This window comes from Peromyscus maniculatus, chromosome 1 (assembly GCF_049852395.1).
Source record: "Peromyscus maniculatus bairdii isolate BWxNUB_F1_BW_parent chromosome 1, HU_Pman_BW_mat_3.1, whole genome shotgun sequence".
NCBI classification, from domain to species: Eukaryota; Metazoa; Chordata; class Mammalia; order Rodentia; family Cricetidae; genus Peromyscus; species Peromyscus maniculatus.
In genome coordinates, this window is record NC_134852.1 from 139532516 (window position 1) to 139554675 (window position 22160).

The following is a 22160-nucleotide window of genomic DNA, read 5'->3' on the forward strand; positions in this document are numbered from 1 at the left end:
TGCCAAGCCACTGAAGACAGAGGGATAGAGTGTTCCTAACAGCTGTGTGGTTGGTTTCTTTTTTCTCTTTGCTTTTAGGGGAGCCCACCATTCAGCTTCCAAATAAATACATGGAGGCTTATTCTTACTGATGAATACCTGGCTGTAGCTTGGCTTGTTTCTAACCAGCTTTTCTTAACTTAAATGATCTCATCTATATTTTGTCTCTGGGCTTTTACCTTTTTATATACCTTTCTTTACTTCTTACTCCATGGCTTGCTGTGTAGCTGGGTGGCTGGCCCCTGATGTCCTCCTCTTCTTCTCCCTTTCTTCTCCTTCTATTTATTCTCTCTGCCTGGCAGCCCTGGCTATCTCTCTCCTGCCTTGCTATTGGTCACTCAGCTTTTTAACAAACCAGTTAGGAATTTTAGACAGGCAAAGTAACACAGTTTCACAGACTTAAACAAATGCAACATAAAAGAACGCAACACATATTTGCATCATTAAACAAACGTTCCACAGCATAAACAAATGTAACACATCTTCAACTAATATTCTACAGCTGTGTGTGAAAAGCTTGACCAATCAAGACATGGGTACTGGGGACTCAGCTGTGGTCCTCTGAAGGACCAGTAGGCTCTCTTAACTGCTGAACCATTTTTTTAGCTCTTCAATTTCAGAATTTTGAAATATGTATCTACTCAGCTTGTAGAGGCAAAGTTACCAACAGTTCCATTTCTGGGACCTCCTATCTGAAAGAGGCTCTGTCACCTAAGGTCCTGAAGGGCAATGGCCAGGCAAGGAGAGTCAGAAGCCTCTGTCAAGGGGTAAAGGCTTGTAGGTTTTTAAAGAGTCTTGGGAAGACGGAGTTTGGGCTTTAGAAAATAATAAGATATATCAGGTCTAATTGGCTCCAGAGGTTAAAGTTTGCAAATAGAGGTTAGCCCTGCCTCCCTTAGACTCTTATTACAGAGCTGAGCTCCTGCTCTTGTGTCTCAGATGCTGTTGCCAAGATCCATTTTATTCTCCCTGACAGAGCCTGTTATAATCAGGGAAGAACAAAAGAGAAGTCAGCCTAAGCTCCTGAACTTTCTGGGTGGTGTTCTGCTAATATGACATACTAAAGCAAACCACATGCAATTGACAATATTTAGTTACTTTTGCTTGCAAAATTATCAAAATTCATATTTAATATAATTCTAAGAACACGTTATAAATAGTAATATTTCTAATTATAAGGAATAATAGTCACTTTTTTCTTAGGGATAAATAGGTCAGCTCTCTTCCTTAGCATAATAAACAACAAAATCCTTTCTCCTCTGTTTAGCCCTTGTATCCAAAGGTCTCACACCTTCAGAATCAACAAATCTACTTATATGTTTGTTTGAGACAGAGTCTCACTATAGCCTAGGCTTGTCTCAAACTTACAGCCCTCTTGCTTCCAGCTCCTGAGGGCCTGTATTATAGGCAAGTGTAATCACACCTTAGCTCAACCAACTTATTTGAAAAAAAAAAAAAATCTGTGCATGTACCGAACATGCCATCAACTTTGGGGCTTCATTATTCCATAAACAATATAATATAATGTTTATATTTCACATACATTGATTGTATTGGGTCTAGAGATGATTGAACGCATGTGGGAGGGGGTGGATGTTAAGAGCAAACCTGTGCCATGTGCTGCGAAGATCCTGATCATCTGTGGGTTTGGATGTCCTCAAAGGTTATGGGAGCAGTCCTGCAAGGACACGGAGGGAAAACTCTACTTATGTTCTATACTCAGCACTTCCAGTGAGTGTTGTCCCCCAAATGGATGAGTCTGTCCTACATTAACCACTACCTCCACTATATTCTCCATACCCATCATCTTCTCCACTATCTGGGGGGTGTCCTGCAATTCAAGTATATTCTGACACTCCCTTCCAAGAGACAGCCTCAGATCTTAGTCCCCTGAATGTGTTCCCATCCTCTTCATATGCCAGTCCAAGACTGACTTGTACTTCTGACTGATGGAGTAGAAGTCAGGGCTTTCTGACTTATTGTAAGCCATCTTTGGATTTGAAGGATTCATATAACTCACGGAGTTCTTAGATGAACTGTTTTTGTATAGTGCTTGGGCAATCACAAGGGCTTTTCGAGCTCTCTGCTGAAAACTGGAGATAAGTGTCAAAATACATATAATGCTTATTATAAGTCACAACATGGCCTCTAGTGCATAGGGGACTGAGTGTAGTGACTGGGAAAGACTGGGTTGTCACATTTATTCTCTGGAATTATTTGATTTTGAAGTGCTAGAGAATTCATATAAATAATTGGTACCCAGGAGTTCTGTTATCCTGGCCTTTCTTGGAGGGTCACAGCTCAGTCATTATCTCTAGAAGGAAAAGGGAATGCATGCCATTCAGTGGGGAACATGTTTGTTCAGTCTGGCCACACTGGAAGCCAATACAAATAATCATTCCTATTTTGTGATCATCAATGGCAGTGTAAACACTTGGAATACTTGGGGCCACCAATTCAATAAAACAGAAATGGTTGGTGATTTTGTTTCTTTGTTTGTTTTGAAAAAGAAACTTGATAAACTAAACAAAAGCCTTGGATGAAAGGACTTGTGCCCCTAGATAGTGTCATGTGCAGAATAGGGAGGCCATGGGTCAACGTGCAGAAATTCTGGGATTGTCAAGGTTCTCAAGCTGTTCAGTCTTGGACAGGAAATAGACTTGTCCTTATGTCAGAAGGTCATTGCCAGTATTAAAGTAAAAGAAAGCAGTAGAGGCCAAATGTAGGAGACAAAATGGTTTCTCAGCTTGTATTAGCCACATTTCCCCACCTTCAGAAACCAAAGAGGGATTTATATATATGTGTGTGTATGTATGCATTATATGTGTGCAGGTGTGTGTATATATGTTTGTGTATGTGCTCACACATATATGAATGGGGATCTGGATGTCAGAAGTCAGTGTTGTGTGTGTAATAGTGCTCTCCACCTTATATTTTGAGACAGGGTCTCTCACTGAACCTGGAGCTCACAGACTAGGTAGGCTAGCCAGTGAGTTCCAGATACTCATTTGGGTTACAGATGTGAACCACCGTGCCCAGCTCTTTATGTGGATACTGGGGATCCAAACTCAGGCCCCATGCTTATGTGGCAAGCACTTTACCCACTGAGCAAACTCCCCAGCACCAAGGAAAATTAAATAAAAAAATTTGGGGGGACAGGGTCTCTCACTGTGTAGCCTTAACTAGCCTGGAACTCACTATGTATACAAGACTGGCCTTGAACTCTTAGAGAGCCACCTGCCTCTGTCTCCTGATCAAAGTCCTGCACCACCATGCTTGGCATGTCGAGGAAGATTTTGATCTTGGTTCCCAAGCTCTGGGTTTTACCATGTTCTCCATTCTAACACGGTCATTAATATGGCACCAATAGGGAAATTCAGTTTAGTTCTGAATTTCCAGTTAAAGGAACTCTGCCTCAGAGGCAGTTTTTTAAAAAGTGCCCCTTGAACAAATGAGAGTCTTGAAAGATAATGGAAGTGCGCTGAGTGCATGATTCACACACTCTTCTGGAGATAAGACATATAAGAGGTTTCAAATGACATTAGTGTTGAGGGCTGAAACTGCACAAGAGGTAAGAGTGGATGATGTAGACGAGAGACACGGATACCAGAACACGTTTATGTCATAAGTCCTTTATATCATAAAGTCATTAGACTTTAAAGTCTTGTAGGAATTACAAGAAACCACTGGCCTGGTGGCTATTAGAGTGGCTTACAGGCTTGATCCAAGTAGGCTGTCTACCAATGGAAAGTCAATAATCCAGTAGTTGTTTAATCCTCAAGGTTGGATGTCTCAGCTGGTCTTCAGTATACACCAGAATCCTAAAGAAGTCAGCTCTAATACCAGAGAAAGAACGGACTTGCCAGTGAGAGCAAGAGCAAGCAGGCGAAGAGAGAGAGCTTCCTTCTTCCATGTCTTTTATATAGGCTGCCACCAGAAGATGTGACCCAGATTAAAGGTGATCTCCCCACCTCAAAAGATCCAGATTTAGGATGTGTCTTCCCACTTCAAATAATTCAATCAAGAAAAATCCCTTGCAGGTGTGCCCAGCAGCTTGGGTTTTAGTTAATTCCAGATGTAGTCAAGTTGACAGCCAAGAGCAGCCATCACAGTCACATATTGCATTATCAAGATGCATCTGGGATGCTGATCTGCTTCCTGGCTGCCTTCCCATCTCATTTCTGTCCCTGTCCCTCCCACATAATCCATCATCACCCTTATTAACACTTTCCTGGCACTCTCTACTTACTATTTCCTGTCATCATCACCAGCACCCATGGCGCTGGGTTCTTTTATTAGTCTTCTCTATGGTGAAGCACAGGCTTTGAATCTTATGGAATCACATGACATACTTTACATAGTGGTGATGCCTGCATTTTTAATTAACTGCACTTTAAGCAGTTCTGATGCAATTATTTACAGTAGGACCCAGGAATTGGTTTACATTTTTTAATCTCCTGGAAGTAATGGCAACCTGCAGGTCAGAAGAGGGAACAAATCAATTTGGTGATATTTCTAAGAGTTTCACAGATGACAGATGAATGACAGCAGGATGGAGCTGGATACTTGTTCATAATTCCTAATTTTTCTCCTCTATAGTTCATTAATCCCCTCCTTTTCTTATAAGCAACTTACTCAGTCCACCACATATTGGAGGGGTATTGGTATTGAACCCAGGGTCCTGTGCATTCTATGAAAACACTGTACCATTAAGATAAAACCCAGCCCTTGGTTGGAGAGAGGGTCTCACTATGTATCATCCCAGTCTGGTCTGAAACTCCATATGTGGCTCAAGTTGTCATGGATTCATTATCCTCCTGCCTCAGCCTCCCAAATGCTACAGTAATAGGTGTACACTACCATCCCAGGCTGTCCAGTTCCTATTTCTCTTTTGTTGAACTATGGGGAAAAGCAATTCTCAAAGGCTTCTTTGGATGATCTCAGATGCATTTTTCCTTCACTTAGATATTTTTAAGGTCAAATCCTTAAAGGGGCTTTTAAAAAATGAGTCACAGGCTGAGGAGATGGCTTAGTCAGTAGAATACCTGGTGAGTAATTGTGAGGACTTGAGTTTGGATTCCCAGCACCCATGTAAAAAGTTGGGTATATAGAGAGACTCTCATCTATATTCCCAGATCTAGGAGGCAGGTGGATCCTCTGAGTTCTCTGGTGAGACATTCTAGTCAATCAATGTGCTATAGGTTCATCAAGAGACTGTCTCAAAAAATAAGGCAGAGTGTGATCATGAAAGACATCTGACATCATTTGATGTCAACCTCTGGCCTCCACAGGTACCACATTTCCACACATGTGCATATCACACATACACAGACATAGACACAGACACACAGACACAGACACAGACACAGACACAGACACAGACACACACACACACACACACAGAGAGAGAGGGGTAGCAATGAGAGAAATGAATTGGAGTCTTTCTTTCTCTGGGTCTTTGCAGATAGGGAGAGAAATAGAAGAATAGGAAAAAGTGATGGTTCATGGTTGCAATCCCAAACAGTGAAGGCTGATGCAATAGGATCTGTGCCCAGCAAGAGCTATAGATTAAGAACCTGTTCAAAATGAACAAAATGAAAGAAAAAAATCAATCAACCAACAAAAAAAGAAACAGAAGCTGTTTCTTATATCATTTAAGAAAGTTTAAATGTCTTCCAGACCCAAGAATTCCAGAGTTCCAGAGAGGAGGATGACTGTGTTTAAAAGAGGCCCAGGCTTTGGGAGGAGGGATGATTAGCTGTTCAACCACAAGGACCACATGCTTTATGTAATTTATGTGCTTGCATGTGTATCTGCAAGTGGGCTTGTACACATGAGTGTAGGTGCCTGTAGAGGCCAGAAGAGGGAGCCAGATCTTCCTGGAGCTATAAGTAGACAGCTGTCAGTGGCTCAATGTGGATGCTGAGAACTTCAGAGGACTCAAGTCCTCTTCAAGAGCAATATTCACTCTTAGCTACTGAGCTATCTCTCCACCCCTGAACACACACTTAGCAAACACTTTCTTATGCTATTTTCTGCTCTCTATCCCCAGAGATTCAGCCATGTTTGTAGTTCTTCAACCCTGCAGATGTTTTTAACTCAGGGCTTTTTGGTCAGGAAGGGTACTTGCTTGGAAAATCTTAGAATATCCATATATTCAAAACCAAATGGCCCTAATCAATGGAATATTTTTCTTTTAATTGCAAGATTTATCCTGATGATTTTGTTCCTTTTTTGAAGGAAGGGGAGTTAAAAGATGGGCATGGAGCAATGACTATTGTTTATTGTGTCTGAAAGAGAAATGGCATTATGTTTCAGTTCCATTCAGACCAGTGGATTCTTTCTTTGTGTGTGAAACCATTAGGGATTGTGGTATGGACATGGTAAAGAATATATATTTTTTGCTATGTTTAATATTCACTTTAAAATATTACCATAAACTATGAATAAACATGAACAGGGATGTTAGAATGGTTATCTTCTCAAATCCTCAGGCTGTGTATGTGGAAAGCCAATTATTCTAACAGCCTTAATAAGTTCTAATTCTTCTCACAAAAAAGGTGCTGAGAAGGAGCAGCTTGAGATGAGTTTTAAATAAATAAATCTGTTTTCTGAGAAGATTTTTCAGGAATAATTTTATGGAGTGAGAATTTTTAAAACTTGTGCTTTCTTTGCTGTATGAAGAGACTCGGGCTCATTTCAGGAAGTGTGCTGAAGCCCTCGGGAGGGCAGAACCACACACAAATAAAAATGATGGGTCTCGACAGGAGAGTCATCTAAAGCATCCTGGACTGGTTCCATGACTTAGCTATGGTGAACAGGGCTGTAGTGAACACTAATATGCAAGGATTTCCGTGATATGCTGGATTAGGATTCTATGGGTCAATGCTTAGGGTCATATGCTTGGTCTATTTTTAGTCTCTTGGGGGAACCTGCATGCCAGTTTCCATAGTGGTTGAGTTAATATGCAGAAGTGTGGAGGAGTTCCCTTTGGTCTGCTTCCTTGCTGGCATTCATTACTTGATTCTTTAACTGCTGCCATTCTGACTGGAGCATGGTGTGATCTCTGTCAACAGAAATGGACAAAGAAAATGTGATGCGATGCATACCAAGGACTTTTTTTCAGGCATAAAGAAAGAATGAAATGGTGCCTTTTGCAGGAAAATGGATACAACTGGAGATAATCATGTTAAGAGAATTAAGTTAGTCTCAAGAAGACAAATAACTGATTTCTCTCATTTGTGGATCTTAGATATTTATATAGATGCATAAAATCATATATGTGAATAGGATATGAAATGAAAGTAGAAGTGAATTTTTCTAGGGTAACAAAAGGGACGAGTGGAAGGGCATGAGAAGGAGGGTATACGATATGTGGGGAAATATACTCAAAGTATGATATAGACCTGCATGGGGGATACTCTTCAGTAACTCCGTACCACGTTTAATGGAAGAAATTGAGCAGAACAACACACACACACACACACACACACACACACACACACACACACACACACACACTTAAAAAAGGCTAGATTCTCCTCTTTATGGTGCAGGCAGATTGGCTCCTTGAATTCACCAGAAACATTGATTGAATTGTGAACAGTTTCTGCTGGCACAAACAGTGACTCACCCTGGACCAACCCTTACCCTGTCCAGTGACTTGTGCTTTCTGGACAAATGGACTCTAATGAGTCTCTTAGATTTATAGCTATCCTGAACTTTTGTGTACTTCTCTTGACAAACTTTGTTATAGTATGCTTTTTCCTCATTAATATTATTTTTGGCCAAACTCCTAGGCTCTCATTTCTATACCTTTGAGATGAAAGTTCCAAAGCATGTAGAAATTTCTTCTAGAATTTTCTGAACTTTGACCAATAGTTTAGTAATACATTTTAATGACGTAAAAAGTAATGGCTTCTGATTGCAAGGTTTTGGAGAGCAGAATTAACACTTTACCTTTGATTTGCCATTCTTCTGGAAACTTTTAGGTACACAATAGGTGTTGAAGAAATGAAAATAAAAATCTTACCGCATTGCTGATGTCATAGAAAAAAATCTCTATTTGCAAAGATAGCAGTAGAAATGGGATAGAAATGCCATAGGCATGGGGACTGTATTTTATCTGTGCGGTGACAGAGGATGTGAGGCATGCCATGTAAGGTGCCTTGTTTCTTCATCCCCATTACACCTTTAAGTCACTTATTTACCCCCCACACTTGGGTAGAAGTGCTCTTGTGTGACAATAACAGGATGGGACTAATTATTACCTATTTGAATTGAGCACGTCTCAGATCTTGTTTCTGGATCTGAAAGAGTCCAGGGATGTGGCAGCTGCCACCCAGTGCTGAGTCCCTGAGCCCCATACTTGCCTCTGTGATGGGCGCACAGGACTCAGAGCTGGGAAGCCAGCTCTGCTCTTTACTGTGTGCTTTTAAAATCTGTGGTTTTTTGGAACAGGCAAGACTCCTTCCTCCTAGCTGTTCGTTTGAAGGCTGTCATCTAGTCATCTGCCCTGCCTGCACTGAAATTTCCCCCTGAATGTCTATGAGAGACATAAATCTGCACGATGGCATTATATATGCTCAAGATGAACCCCCTTTCTTCCAGCATGGCAAAACAACAATGTGGCTTTCCTGTCTTGTTGAAATCATGTGAAGTTATTGTGCATATAAAAATCAGACAATAACAGAGAGATGACAGGCAATGTTAGCAAATCTGACCACCTGAAAATGAAGCTTTCATAATAATTGATGGACACCATTCTAGGATGTTCCTTATGTACAAACAAAAAGGATGGTAGATGGATAAGAATAGTTTAGGGAAAGTGGAATTAAAATAGGATTGTAGTGTATTTGTCAAAACTATTAAACATTTACTTGCTTAGGTTTACCTGGAAAGGTGAAATAAAGTGAAAAGAGCTGTTGAATTTCAAAAAAAAATATTTCTGCACTGTTTTTCTTAAAGCAAATATTCATTGAGTGAGTATGTGAATGCTTCTGTATTTGTTTTTCTGAATTGCTTTTTTTTCTCAAGCGGAGGTTATAATTCAGCCTTGCATGGCCTTGAAAACTCAGGTGGATTTTATATTTGTTCATGGATTATTAATCCCTTTGTAAACATTTGTCGAGACATTGTTTTTCATACACTATGCCAAGGGCTGGAATGCAGTCAGCGTGTTCTCCCTCCTCCCCTGTGGCCTGCTCTAGGTGTCAAGGCTCCTGCTGTCTGTTCCCACCTCTGCCCTCCTGTGGCCTCATCAGTGGTGGCTTCGCTCCTTGCCTTGGGCCTCTGGGAACAGCAGCTTGTGCTCTTCTCTTCAAATACCTTTTCCTGCCTTAAGAGTTTTGAATCTGTTGTTTCTTCCAATGAATTCTCTTCTGTATTCTTTTGCCCAACTTCTGTGAATTCTTCCTGCTCTGAATATTGTTTCCTGAGGGAAGCCTTCCAGAAGTCTCTAGAATCAATGGGATCCTTTTGTTGTATTGCTCTTCTTTTTGTTTGTAGGGTTTTGGGCATGGTGGTGGTTTGAATAAGAAATGTCCCCACAGGCTAATGCATTTGAAGACTCGATCCCAGATGGTGTTGCTGTTTGAGGAGGTGGTAAAGCCTTGCTGGGGGAAGCATTTCAACAGTGGTGGACTTTGGGAGTTCATAGCTTTGCCTCACTTCCAGCTTGCTTTGTGTTGTGGTTGAGGATAAGATCTCTCAGACCCCTCTGCCGCGCATGCCAGTTGCTGCCATACCTCTCTTACCATGATGGAGTCTCCTCCTGGAACTGTAAGCTGAAACAAACACTTCATTCTACAAGGTTGCCTTGGTCATGGTGTTTTATCACAGCTACAGAAAAGTGACTAAGACAACTGTGCATACCTACATATCTGTGTGGTAACTCGGTTTTCTTTCCCTCGCACTGGACTAAGTACCTGTGAGAAGAATGTCTAGACCTTTGCTATTAACCTTCAGTGCCAAGAAAGCCTGGCCACGTAGCAGCTGCTCCGTGAACATTTAGTTTTGCTTATAGCACACAACAGGAGCTTGGTAGCTGGGAACTGATGCAGTCTGTCAAATTATTTGTGAGCAGTATTCCAAATAACTGTAGTATATTTAAGTAGCTACCAAGAGAATGAAAACAGAGGGAATGGCTTCTAAGCCAGCACACACACACACACACACACACACACACACACACACACACACACACACGAAGAAATAAATAAAAATCCCATCAAAACAACAGAAGTCAGAAAAAGAGAAAACCAGCAAAGAAAACACCATGGTAACTAGAAAACATAAAATAAGATTGTATTAGTGTTCATAACAAATGCAAATGGATTAAAATTCCCAATTTGGAGGCAGAGACTTTAAACGATGCTAGATTTTAAAGTATATATGTAATTTGGCTTAAAAGAAAGAGGTCAATGCCCGCCTGGTGCTCTCTGACCCAGGTTGGGAGGAGACAGCAGGGGCTGTCCGGTGTCATTAAGACTGAATGGGGTCATTCCCACATGCCCACCTGGGGGTCTCCACCCTGGGCTGGGAGGAGACAAAATGGTCTTACCTGGCACCACAAGGGTGGAGTTACAGTGAGCAAATACAGGGTGGGGTATGGAAAAGAGAGAGAGCCAAATGGTCCATGTCCTGTGGAAAGAGGCAGATCTGAAGAGATGAAGGCAGTGAGGGATGGGCTGAGGTGTTCGGCCTGCTTGACACCTGTGGTCACAGTGATAGCCGGGCCTGGGCTGCTGCCGAGGGCCATGTCTGTGCCTTTGGCCCTGCTGTGCCATGGTCTATGTTGATGCCTGTGGCTCCTGTTACCACCGAAGGCAGAGAGGATAGGGCTGCACAGAGCTGGCCCTGCCCCTCACCGGCCCTGCCCCTCACCGGCCCTGGCCAGGCAGCAGCACTTCGAGAGCACTGGGTCCTACACTTCACCTGGGCAGTATGATAGAGGTGTAGGCCAGCTGGTCCTGAGGGGGTGAGAGTAGACTGGTCCTGCCCTCCCCCCCTGTGTGGTAGCCTGAGCCAGGGGGAGATGCCCCCCCTCCCCTGCCCCTCACCACCTATGGCAGGTGGGAGAGCTGGTCCTATCTCTCTTCAGCTGCAGCACTCGGAAGAGAGGCCTCTGTACCTGGCCTGGCCAACACATTAGAGTTGGCCCAGGGGGTGTAGGTATGAGTGAGCTGACCCTGAGGGCGTGAGAGCAGGAGAACTGGCCCCGCCCCCTTCTGTTACTGTATAGGGTGAACTAGCCAGGACTGTGCTGGAGAGCTCCCCCTGGGGTTGAGGATGAGGGAGAGCTGGTGGACTGAGCAACCCAGCAACCACCCAGGTCCAGGACCAGGCCAATGAGTTGGTCCATCTCAATATCCACCCCATTTTTGATCTGCTGGAGCATGTCAAGGGGCTGGTCCTGCAGTCCCAAGGTTGCAGAATCTCCAGGGGATCCAAGACGAGTCCCAGTGAGGGTCCAGTACTGATGATGTAGCAGAAACCAGACCAATGACTATTTGCAACGAACACTTGCAAGTAAGATGTGTGAACGAAAGGGTATACTGTGTGACTCACTGTGTCACACTACAGCTTCCAAGAGGAGATTTTTCTTTTCTTTTAAATTTTATTTTGTTTTATCTGGGGGGAGGGGTTTGCAAGGGCAAAGGGCAGATGTGAAAAGATGGGGAGATGAGTGGGATCAAGATGCACGGCATAAAATCTACAAAGAATCAATAAAAAGTTAAATTTAAAAAATAAATAAGTCAAAATTATAACTATTGTAATTAAAATAAGTGAAATATATATATAACAGCACAGACACATCTAGAATAAAATGTTGGGTTAAGAATCCCAGTTGCTCAAAGATACAGAGTACTGTGTCATTTATCTGAATTTAAACGTATAACAAATAGTATAGTAGGTAAGTGTTTACTCTCTCTCTCTCTCTCTCTCTCTCTCTCTCTCTCTCTCTCTCTCACACACACACACACACACACACACACACACATGAAAGAGAGAGTGGTGAGGGGAAGCATGCTAAGGACATAATCCAGTGGGAAGAGTGCTTGGCGTTCATGAAGCCCTGGAGCCCATCCCTAGCACTGCGTAAACCAGGAGGTGTGGACATGCCTGTAATTACAGCATTTGGGAAGTAGAAAGAGAAGGATCAGGAGTTAAAGGCCATCCTTGGCTGCTGAATGAGTCTGAGACCACCCTGGGATACCCGAGACCAGATCTCAAAAAACAACCAACCAAGTAAATAATCAACAAAACATGAACAGGACAAACCATATTCAAGCTAATGGTCACCTTTGGGGAAAACTCAAAGGACTGAAGTAGGAAGGGCACAGAGCACCCAGGAAGACAAACAGGGGGGCAGGCCCTCGAGGCTGCCTGGGATGCATGGTGAGTGTCAGGTCGGTTGGTTGTATCAGCTACTTTTCTATTGCTGTGTCAAAACCCTATGACCAAGACACTTTATGGCAAGAAGAGCGTCTTTGGGTTTATGGTTCTAGGGGGCTAACACTCCATCAAGGTGGGGAAGTGGCGGCCATGGCGGCTGGAGTAGCAGGCTGAGAGCTCACATCTTGAACAGCAAGCCCAGTGCAGAGAGAGCAAACTAGGAATAGGCTGAGGGCTTAAGCTCTCAAAGCCCACCTCCAGTGACATACTTCCTCCAGGAAAGCTACACCTCCAAAGCTACTTGGAAAATCAACACCAACAGGAGCCCCCAGGGACATTCTCATTCAAACCAGCACAACTGGGTTACATATGAGACTTGGTCTCAAAAAGAAAAAAAAAGGTCTATAACAAACACGGGAAAATGACAAAATTTATGGATTTACACAGCCTGGGCACTTGAAAGTTTTCATCTAGTCCATTTCTGTATGCATGAAAGAAATATCTATAGTGATGTTTCAACACAGTGATTCTTGTGTGTCACTAGACCTGAGGATGACCGAATGGATGGCTCTGCAGTCCCTTCCAGTTTGGATTTTATTTAAGTCCTTACACGACTTGAGAAGCACCCTCTACGGTTGTGGAGAAGCCAGAATAGATTGGGCCATGCTGCTGCTGAAGACTTCAAGGGAGCAGTTAAATCTGGGGCTGTCACACTGAATTGGTGGCTTCTGTTTAAGCCATCTGTTCCTGCCATGGAGCATCACATCCCATCCTGCCTGCCTGGCAGGGTCTCACTCCATCATTACCCTTCAAAGAGCTCTAGATTGGAATTTTAAAATTTTTCAGTGGATGCGTAGGGGGAGATTATTGGTGGGTGAATGGTTTTAGATGACATGTTTCACCCCTGGCTTGCTTAATAAGCGAGGGAGGGGCATATGAAATATAATGACATGATACTTCAGAGTTTTACCCCGTTGAGCTCTGTGGGCAGTCATTCCTCTGCCACAGAACGATCTCTATTTCTTGCCAATGTATTATTTTCAGTTTCTCTTAATACTCCATCCCGAATTGGAGATAGAGGCAATAATTGGGTCAGCTCATCTCTGCTCTGCCAATGCAGGTGTTATGCAGCAGTGCACTTGCCATGGTGGTGGTGGTGGTGGCCAGTTTTTAATAACGAGCCTGTGCTCTGTGCAATTATGTTGATAGGAGAGAGAAAATGATAAACAACATCCATTCTGTACTCGGAGGAGACTTTTTACCGCAGCTGCTCTACATGGGGTCTTCAGGGAGCTGGGCCAGTTTCCACATCTGCATGGAGGATCTTTGACTGAAATTCCCTTTCAAGTCAGGAGTGGGGAGGAATTGGGTGTTTTCAGGGGAGAGCAAAGCTTCCGGTCACCTTTTCTTTGAAGTCTTAGCTGTATCCAGGTATGGCCTAGCCAGAGGAAGCATTTCATGACAGTCTATTTGGGACAGTCTGGATGAGATGTTCTGGGGTTCTTTTAGTACAGATGATGGTACTTAAGGTGAAATTCCTCCAGGAACTGGACCAGCCTTATCCAGCTATGGGTCACATGACATTTAGCAGCTGTGTTTATTCTCACTGTGCACATATCACTTTATATTGTAATGACTTATTTGATTCCCCACATATATTCAGCCCTTTGAAAACAGGGATTTATCTTGTTTTCCCCCCTCCCCGACTCTAACAGTACTTGACTTATAGCTGGTGCTTTGTAAATATTTGTATTACATTTTATTTATTTGTGTATGGGTATAGTGGGAAAGGGTGGTAGGGTTGTGATGGATTGCAGGCCAAGGTGTACATGTGGCAACTTTCAGGACTCAGTTCTCTCTTCTACCATGTGGGTCCCAGGGATCAAACACATGCCATCAGGCTTGGTGGCGGAAGCCTTTACCCACCGACCCACCATCTCAGTTGTCCTGTGAGCATTTCTGAATGCAGGACTTAAGCCTTAACCTTGGGAATTCAAAGAAAGCTATGTTTTTGAGCTAGTTAAGCACAGCGTTAGGAAGGGAACACAAGGGAAGACAGAGTCCTTGTCCTTGTCTCCCAGGACTATGGGAGACGAGGCAGGGATCCAATAGCCAGAGTCCTGAGACATGGTGCTGCTTGGGAATGGTACTAGGAAAGTTCAGCGGGCTAGGCACAAACAGTTAGTACATACTTAGTAAATCAGCATCCTTTAGTAAGGCCTGTCCCATTGGAATTTTAGGGAGACCATAAGCAGCATCCCAGCCCCTTTCTCACTTACTAAAATACAATTTTATTTAGATATTTTGCTTATGCTCTAACAAATAAAGCTTGCCTTTAATCCCAGCACTAGTTAAACACAGAGGTATGGAGGTAGCTGGGCGGAGAGAGGACGTGAGATGGCAGGGCACAGAAAGGTATATAGATGTGAGTATACAGGAAGTAGCTCTCTTGGGCTGAGGATTTCCTAGTGGTAAGAACTTGTGGCTGTGGCTTGTTTTATTCTTCTGATCTTTCAGCTTTTATCCCAGTATCTGGCTCTGGGTTTTTTTTATTAATAAGACCATTTAGCAATTTATGTTATAGAGCACAGTTATCTCATCTGTGGTATGTAAAGTGGATGAAAAGAAATGTTATAGACCATCTATTTTTCCATTTCTCTCAGTGTCATTCAGAGGGTTTGGTTTGGTTTTTCTCCACATGCTACATTTGTTCATCACGTGTCTATAGTATCCTGGCTCTCATGGAATTGGTACCTGGGATGTCTTGAGTATCTTGTAGAATGCCTTGAGATAATCGCCTTCCTATTTCCTTGTGATTTGATCAGGTAAAACATGTCCTGCTGTGTCACATCCAGGGGCACATAACAGTCTCTCATAGTTACTAGTGACAAATGTCACCACTTAGTTCTGTGTAAAACTGGAAGCACAAAAACCATTTCCCTTTTGATCTTTGGCGTGAGGCATTGAGAATGAATCCTGCACATAATATATTTTTATCCAATGATTTTCAGCATACATGTATACATGATCCTTGTTCAAATTACTGTCAATGGTTGTGAACCATGACTTTCAAATTCTATTCTTCCCTCTACATTCATTAGCTGACTTTTAAATAAAGAAGAGCTCCTTCATTTACTTTATTATAATGGATTAGTGGGTTTATTTTAGTTAGTGTTTCATTATTTTGATGCTCAATTTGTTTAAAATTTGGACAGTGGAGCTTTTTGAGATGAACTCTGTTCTAATTTGTTCTCTTATTCCTCAAACTCTTCCTTGCTTTTTGGCTCCTTAACATGGTCCAGGATCGTTTCACGCTTTCCCTGCCTCAGGCCTGGAGCCAGCCATTTCTCCATGGAATCTTCTACTGGAGAACAGGATCTAGACACTAAATGTTGGCTATGGTCACTGTTACCCAGGATGTCTTTTACTCTAGTCCTTTTTACAGATTGAGCTAGTGAAATGTATGTTTTTAATCTTTGCATTTATATTGATCCCTCTACCTGAACTAGAACTCAGTAGTGCGCTCTCTCTCTGTCACTGTATACTTGCCTCTCCCTGCTTCTTTTTGATCATCTGATTTTCTTCAAATCCGTAAACATGGGTTTATCTTTAAGGTCATATAAAATGGTTTTAGGATTTTAACACTAATATTACTGCCAAAAATTAACCACTCAGGTTTGGGGGTGCATGGTTCCTTTTGTTCTTGGAATGTATCACATTGTTTGGTATTAGAGGAATTTGCCTAAAATTTCTGTAATTCTGTAATACTTTGTTTGTGGTGTCATCAATAAGATATACATCTATACCAGTTGTTTTCTTTTTAGTTAAATTTTACTTTCTTTTCAGTTAGTTTAGTATTAGTTCTGAAAATGAAAAAAAAACAGCTACCTGCTTGAAAAGCCAAAACTTCACAAGAATTATGTTCAAACAGGCTTTATACAAATCTTTCTTTCTTGGACCTCTCTTTATACCTGCCCTACAGATAACACTTGATTAGATTCTGGGTATTTCTTATGTTTGTTTATAAAAACAAAGTGAATGTATGCTTATATGTATGGAGGTGTGTATACTTTCTTTTATTTTCATGCAAGAAAAGAATGCTAAATATTTTTTGTTTATTTTTGAGAATATAATATAATCACAACATTTCTCTCTTCCTTTTCCTTCCTTCCAACTTTCCTCTATACCCCTCCCCACTCTCCTTCAAATGCATGGCCTCTTTTTTCACTAATTGTTATTTCATGCATAGATGTATTTAATAAATGTATATGTGTGTGTATGTATGTATGTATGTATATTCCTAAATAGAACCAGATAATGTTACTTGTATGTACATTATTGGGACTGAATAAATCTTTTTTTTTTTTCCTGGAACTAAGGACTGAACTCAGGGTGCTGTGGTTGCTAGACAAGCACTCTACCACTGAGCTAAATCCCCAACCCCTGAATAATGCTTTTGAATCTTACTCTTTTCAATCAACTTTCTAGGAAAGTTCCATTTAACAATTCTATCCTAGAAAAATTCCATATCACTTTATAGATTTTTTTGTTACATATAAAAATGACTCCATATAGATCTGTCATGTGGAGGTATCATAGGATTACACACGTCATCTATGGAGAACTATTTGCTCTTCCAGCTGCTGTCTTAGTTAGTGTTTTTCTTGGTGCAATAAAACAGTGGGACCAAAAGCAACTTGGGGGAGAAAGGGTTTCTTTAGCTTACAGTTCTTCATCACAATCCTTCATCCTCACCCGAAGAAAATCAGGGCAGGAACTCAAGGCAGGAACCTGGAAGCAGGAGCTGAAGCAGAGGCCGTGGAGGAAGCCGCATACTGGCTTGCTTCTCATGGCCTGCTCAGCCTGCTCTCTTACACTACCTAGAATCACCTGCCCACAGGTAGTACCACCCACAGTGGGCTGGGCCCTCCCCACATCCATCATTCATCAAGAGAACACCGCACAGGCTTGCCTAACAGACCATCATGGTAGAGGCATTTTCTCAGTTGAGGTTTCCTTATCTTAAATGACCCCAGTTTGCGTCAAATTGACCGCCCCCCCCTCCAAAAAAAAACCTAGTGAGGACTTATGCTAGACTGAATTAAGTTTGCTTAGAAGCTGTCTTGAAGCTGCTGGGTACAAATTTTAAGTTTAGCCTAAAGTTGCTCTTATACCTAGTGAACTCTAACTTGATATGTAATGGTATGGAACCTATTCTTGTAACAGATGACTAAGTCTCAGCCAATCACAAGTGGCCAACTATTCTAACCATGGTCAAGTAAAACAGACACGAGCTATAACCAGTCAGTATGTCCCTGCACTTCCCTTTTCCGGTACACCAGTTATTTTTCTCCACAACCTGCTCACGTGGTAGGGTGGATGTTCTAAGCCCGTTTTGGTCAGATTGTTAATCATTTCTAAAATTAGAAATAGGAGCCAGTTGCTGGGTGGTGGCAGCAGCACACGCCTTTAATCCCAGCACTCGGGAGGCAGAGGCAGGTGGATCTTTGTGAGTTTGAGGCCAGCCTGGTCTACAGAGCGAGATCCAGAAAAGGCGCAAAGCTACACAGAGAAACCCTGTCTTGAAAAACAAAAACAAAAAAACAAAACAAACAAACAAAAAAAGAAATAGGAGCCAGGTAAGCTACCTTCCCTTCCCACGTCTAACCTGGACAGCACCATGTGGACTCTCCTGTGCAGAAAGCATTTCATTCTTATAGCAGGGGTTTCTCAGGCTAACAGCAGGTGTTGGCGTCTCCAAAACAGACCCCTTTGAACTCTGAGTCAGTATGAGGTAGAGGTCATCAGGCAGATAGGTGCTTCTTGGGCTTATCACTCTGAGGGCAGTTGGGAGAGGAGGCTCGAATGTTCCTTCCTACGACAAATCCCTGAGCTGGCAACAACCCAGTCCATGCCATTCTGGAAATCTGTGTGTATGTGCCTTGTGAGCATTACTCTGTTGCCAAGCCTCAAGCTTTGTTCACTGGAGACCAAAGGACATGCCCTCTGTGTGAAGGCTGGCGTGGGAGAAAAGCAAACAGCCAGGAGGTTCAAGACTTTTTTATATTTCTATTTAAATTATTTATTTATTTGTGTGTGTGTGTGTGTGTGTGTGTGTGTGTGTGTGTGTGTGTGTGTGTGTGCTTATGGCACAGATGTGGAGATTAGAAGACAATTTGTAGGAGTTATTTCTCTTCACTCTGTGGGTGCCAGTGTTCCAACTCAGGGGGTCAAGCTTGGCAGTAAGATCCTTTGTCCACAGAGCTATCTAGCCAGTCCTGGCCCAAGTCTTTATTCTGACCTTGCATGAGAGAAGTACCCCCTCTTTCTATGGAGAGGGGAATGAACAAGTTAAGCAAGAGCATGAGTGTTGTTCTAATTGATGCTCTTCTGTAGGGAAAAATAAGAGAAGGGGAGGGTGGGGATTTCCTATTCCTTTCCAAATTCTTTATTAGCATTAGATACTCTTGAGTGGATTTGTTAGGATAAGTGATGGATAGCAGCATCTGGAGAATAGATATAAATTGTGTTGTTTAATCTGACTCGTCAACTCAATGAGCTCTAGAATCATCAGGAAGACGGATCTCTGGGGGGTTTCTTGATTAGGATAGTTCAGGTAGGAAGACCTGCCCACTGTAGGTGGCACCATTCTGGGAATGAGATAGACTATTCAAAGGAGAATGTGAGCTGAGCACAGCATTCATTACTTTCTGTTTCTTGACTGTGGATGCAATATGCCAAGCTCCTTCCTGCTCCTGTGACTCCCCTCCAAGAGGGATTGAAACTCCCAACTGTGAGCCAGAAATCACCCTTTCTCTTTAAGTTGCTATTGTGAGGGTACTTCATCACAGCAACAGAAAAAGTAACTAAGACACAAATGAAAGACAGAAAACAAGAAAACAAATGAAAAGCCGAGGTCTTGGTGACTGCTATTCATATATTCAGTTGAATGTACCAATAAAACAAAACCAGTTTCTCTTTGCTTGGGTTTAATTTAAAACAAAACAGTGTAGTATATTTCTGCTATGAGGGAACACATGGGGAGAGCATGGGTATCCCTGCTCCCACCCATGGAGGCCACTGTGGCAGACTTGTGTGATCCCATGTCATGCCATGTGGCCAGCTTGACCTCACAAACTCACTGTGTTGCCCAGCTGGTTCTGCTCATGTTTGAGTCCAGGCAGTAAAGAAGGGTACATGCCATCCTTCTCATCTACAGAGGGTTGCTGAGGCATCCACATCAGGTGGGAGTACATTTTTTGGCTTGAAAAATTCAGAGGCTATTTGGGAAATAGCTATGCTATAAATATTTGGTTTAAAAAGAGCAGTGTTTAGAGATGTCAAAATGATAAATGAATGAATATCAGATTCCCAGGAAGAAAACATTTCTATGCTTTCTTTTAGATTAGAATGTTAAAATTTAAACATGTTCAATAAGCTTCATTGCAAATATGAAAAATTCATTCAGAGAACCTGATGATGGGAAGGATTTTGGATTTCATTGAAATTTTGTTATTTTGAAATACATATTTTTTTTAAACTTGCATTGCAAAAGCTAGAGCCCTAGAGAAGCACACAGAGAAAGTGTAGCTTTTTCATGTCTAAATACCTTAGAGGCAATCTTTTATGAAGTCTCGGAGAAAGTCTCAGTTTTCTCCCCATCGATTCCTGTGATGGAATGTATTATGCCTTATGTTCAATTGCTTCTTCCACTGACTTTCTTCTGTTACTGTGTCTGTGAGGGTTCTGCAGTGTCTGCTCAAAGTCTGTGGGCCTACAGCATATTCCTTCTCTCCAAGTTCCCAGGATGTGCAAATCAACTCAGCTCTCATCACCGTAGCGTGGCTCCTCCCAGAAACAGCTAAATGGTCCAGGCTGTGTGGTTCAGTGTCTCTCTCTGGCATATTCAATCTGAAATTGAGAGGGGGTATGGGTGTGGAGAAGATTTGATGATATTTGTGCAAGCCTTAAATTCAGTTCCTCCTACAGAAAGAGAGAGAGAGAGGGAGAGAGAGAAAGAGAGAGAGAGAGAGAGAGATTGAGAGAGAGAGAGAGAGAGAGAGAGAGAGAGAGAGAGAGAGAGAGAGAGGAGACTCAGACATTGTTAACTGATTACACCAGATTACCAACAGTTTCTTTCTTAATCTCTGCAGATACATTAGGGAAAAAAGGAATGGTGACTTTCACATGCGTTTTAAATTATCCCTGTAAAGAAGCAGTTTTCAATATAGTTATTACATTAGTAAAATTAGTATGATAGGTTTCAGGTTTCAAATGACACAAACTAGAAGATGGTAGAACAATATCTTAAAACAACTGATGGAAAAACACCAGTCTGGGATTCTAGAACAAATGAAACCATCCTTCAGAAATGGAGTCAAAGTAAAGAATTTGGAGTTTGTGGTAGTTTGAATGTAATTGTCCCCCATAATCTCATAGGGAGTGGTACTATTAGGAGGTATGGCTTTGTTGGAGTGTGTGTGGTCTTGTTGGAGGAAGTGTGTCACTGTGAGGGCGGGCTTTGAGGTTTCCTATGCTCACGATACCGCCCAGTATGTCAGTCCACTTCCTGTTGCCTGCAAGATGTGGGACTCTCAGTTCCAGCACCATGTCTGCCTGCATGCCTGCTGCCATGCTCCCCACCATGATGATAATGAACTGAACCTCTGAACTGTAAATGAGCCACTACAATTAAATGTGTTTCTTTATAAGAGTTGCTGTGGTCGTGTTGTCTTTTCACAGCAATAAAAACCCTAACTAAGACAAAGACATTTGGCGACATTCAGAAGATGGAAGAATTCAGCAACAGCAGAACCAGTGTATAAGAAATACTGCAGGAAGCCCTCTAGACAGGAGCAAGATGACATCAGGAAGACCTGGATCTACACAGAGACATGAGGAGCTCCCAAGGTGATAACCATGTGGCTAAGTGTAAGAAACTTCTAAAAAGTAGCTAGTTTCGCCGGGCAGTGGTGGCGCACGCCTTTAATCTCAGCACTTGGGAGGCAGAGCCAGGCGGATCTCTGTGAGTTCGAGGCCCAGTCTGGGCTACCAAGTGAGTTCCAGGAAAGGCGCAAAGCTACACAGAGAAACCCTGTCTCGAAAAACAAAAAAACAACAACAAAAAAAAAAAAGTAGCTAGTTTCTATAAAAGATTATTATTAGCTGTTTAAAGGGGGAAAGGATTACATTTTATAGATTTATAACATATAGAATTAGAATGTATGCCAACATTAATATAAGTTCAACTGCCTATTTAAGGGTTTGATGCCACTTAAACATAAATTATGGTAAGTCAAAGATGCATATTAGATACCCTAACCCAACCCCCCAAATAATGCCCAGTCATAGCTAAAAACAAGCAAAGGAAATATGGTAAATCAATGATGCATATTAGATACCCTAACATCCTCAAAATAATGCCCAAACAGTCTTAGCTAAAAACAAACAAAGGACCTTTGATCCAAAGAAAACACAAATTCCAAGTTTATAGATTTAAACCAAATAATATCAATAATCCCATTATATGTTGTTTGACTAAGCATACCACTTTAAAGCAGAGATTGTTACAGGACAATTGAACTATATAAGAAATTTGTTTTAGTACTGGAGGATGGCTCAGTGGTTAAGAGAATATGCTTTTCCAGAGGACCCAAGTTTGGTCTCAGCACCCATACCAGATGGCTTACAACCTCATGTAACTCACGTCCAGGGGATCTGACATG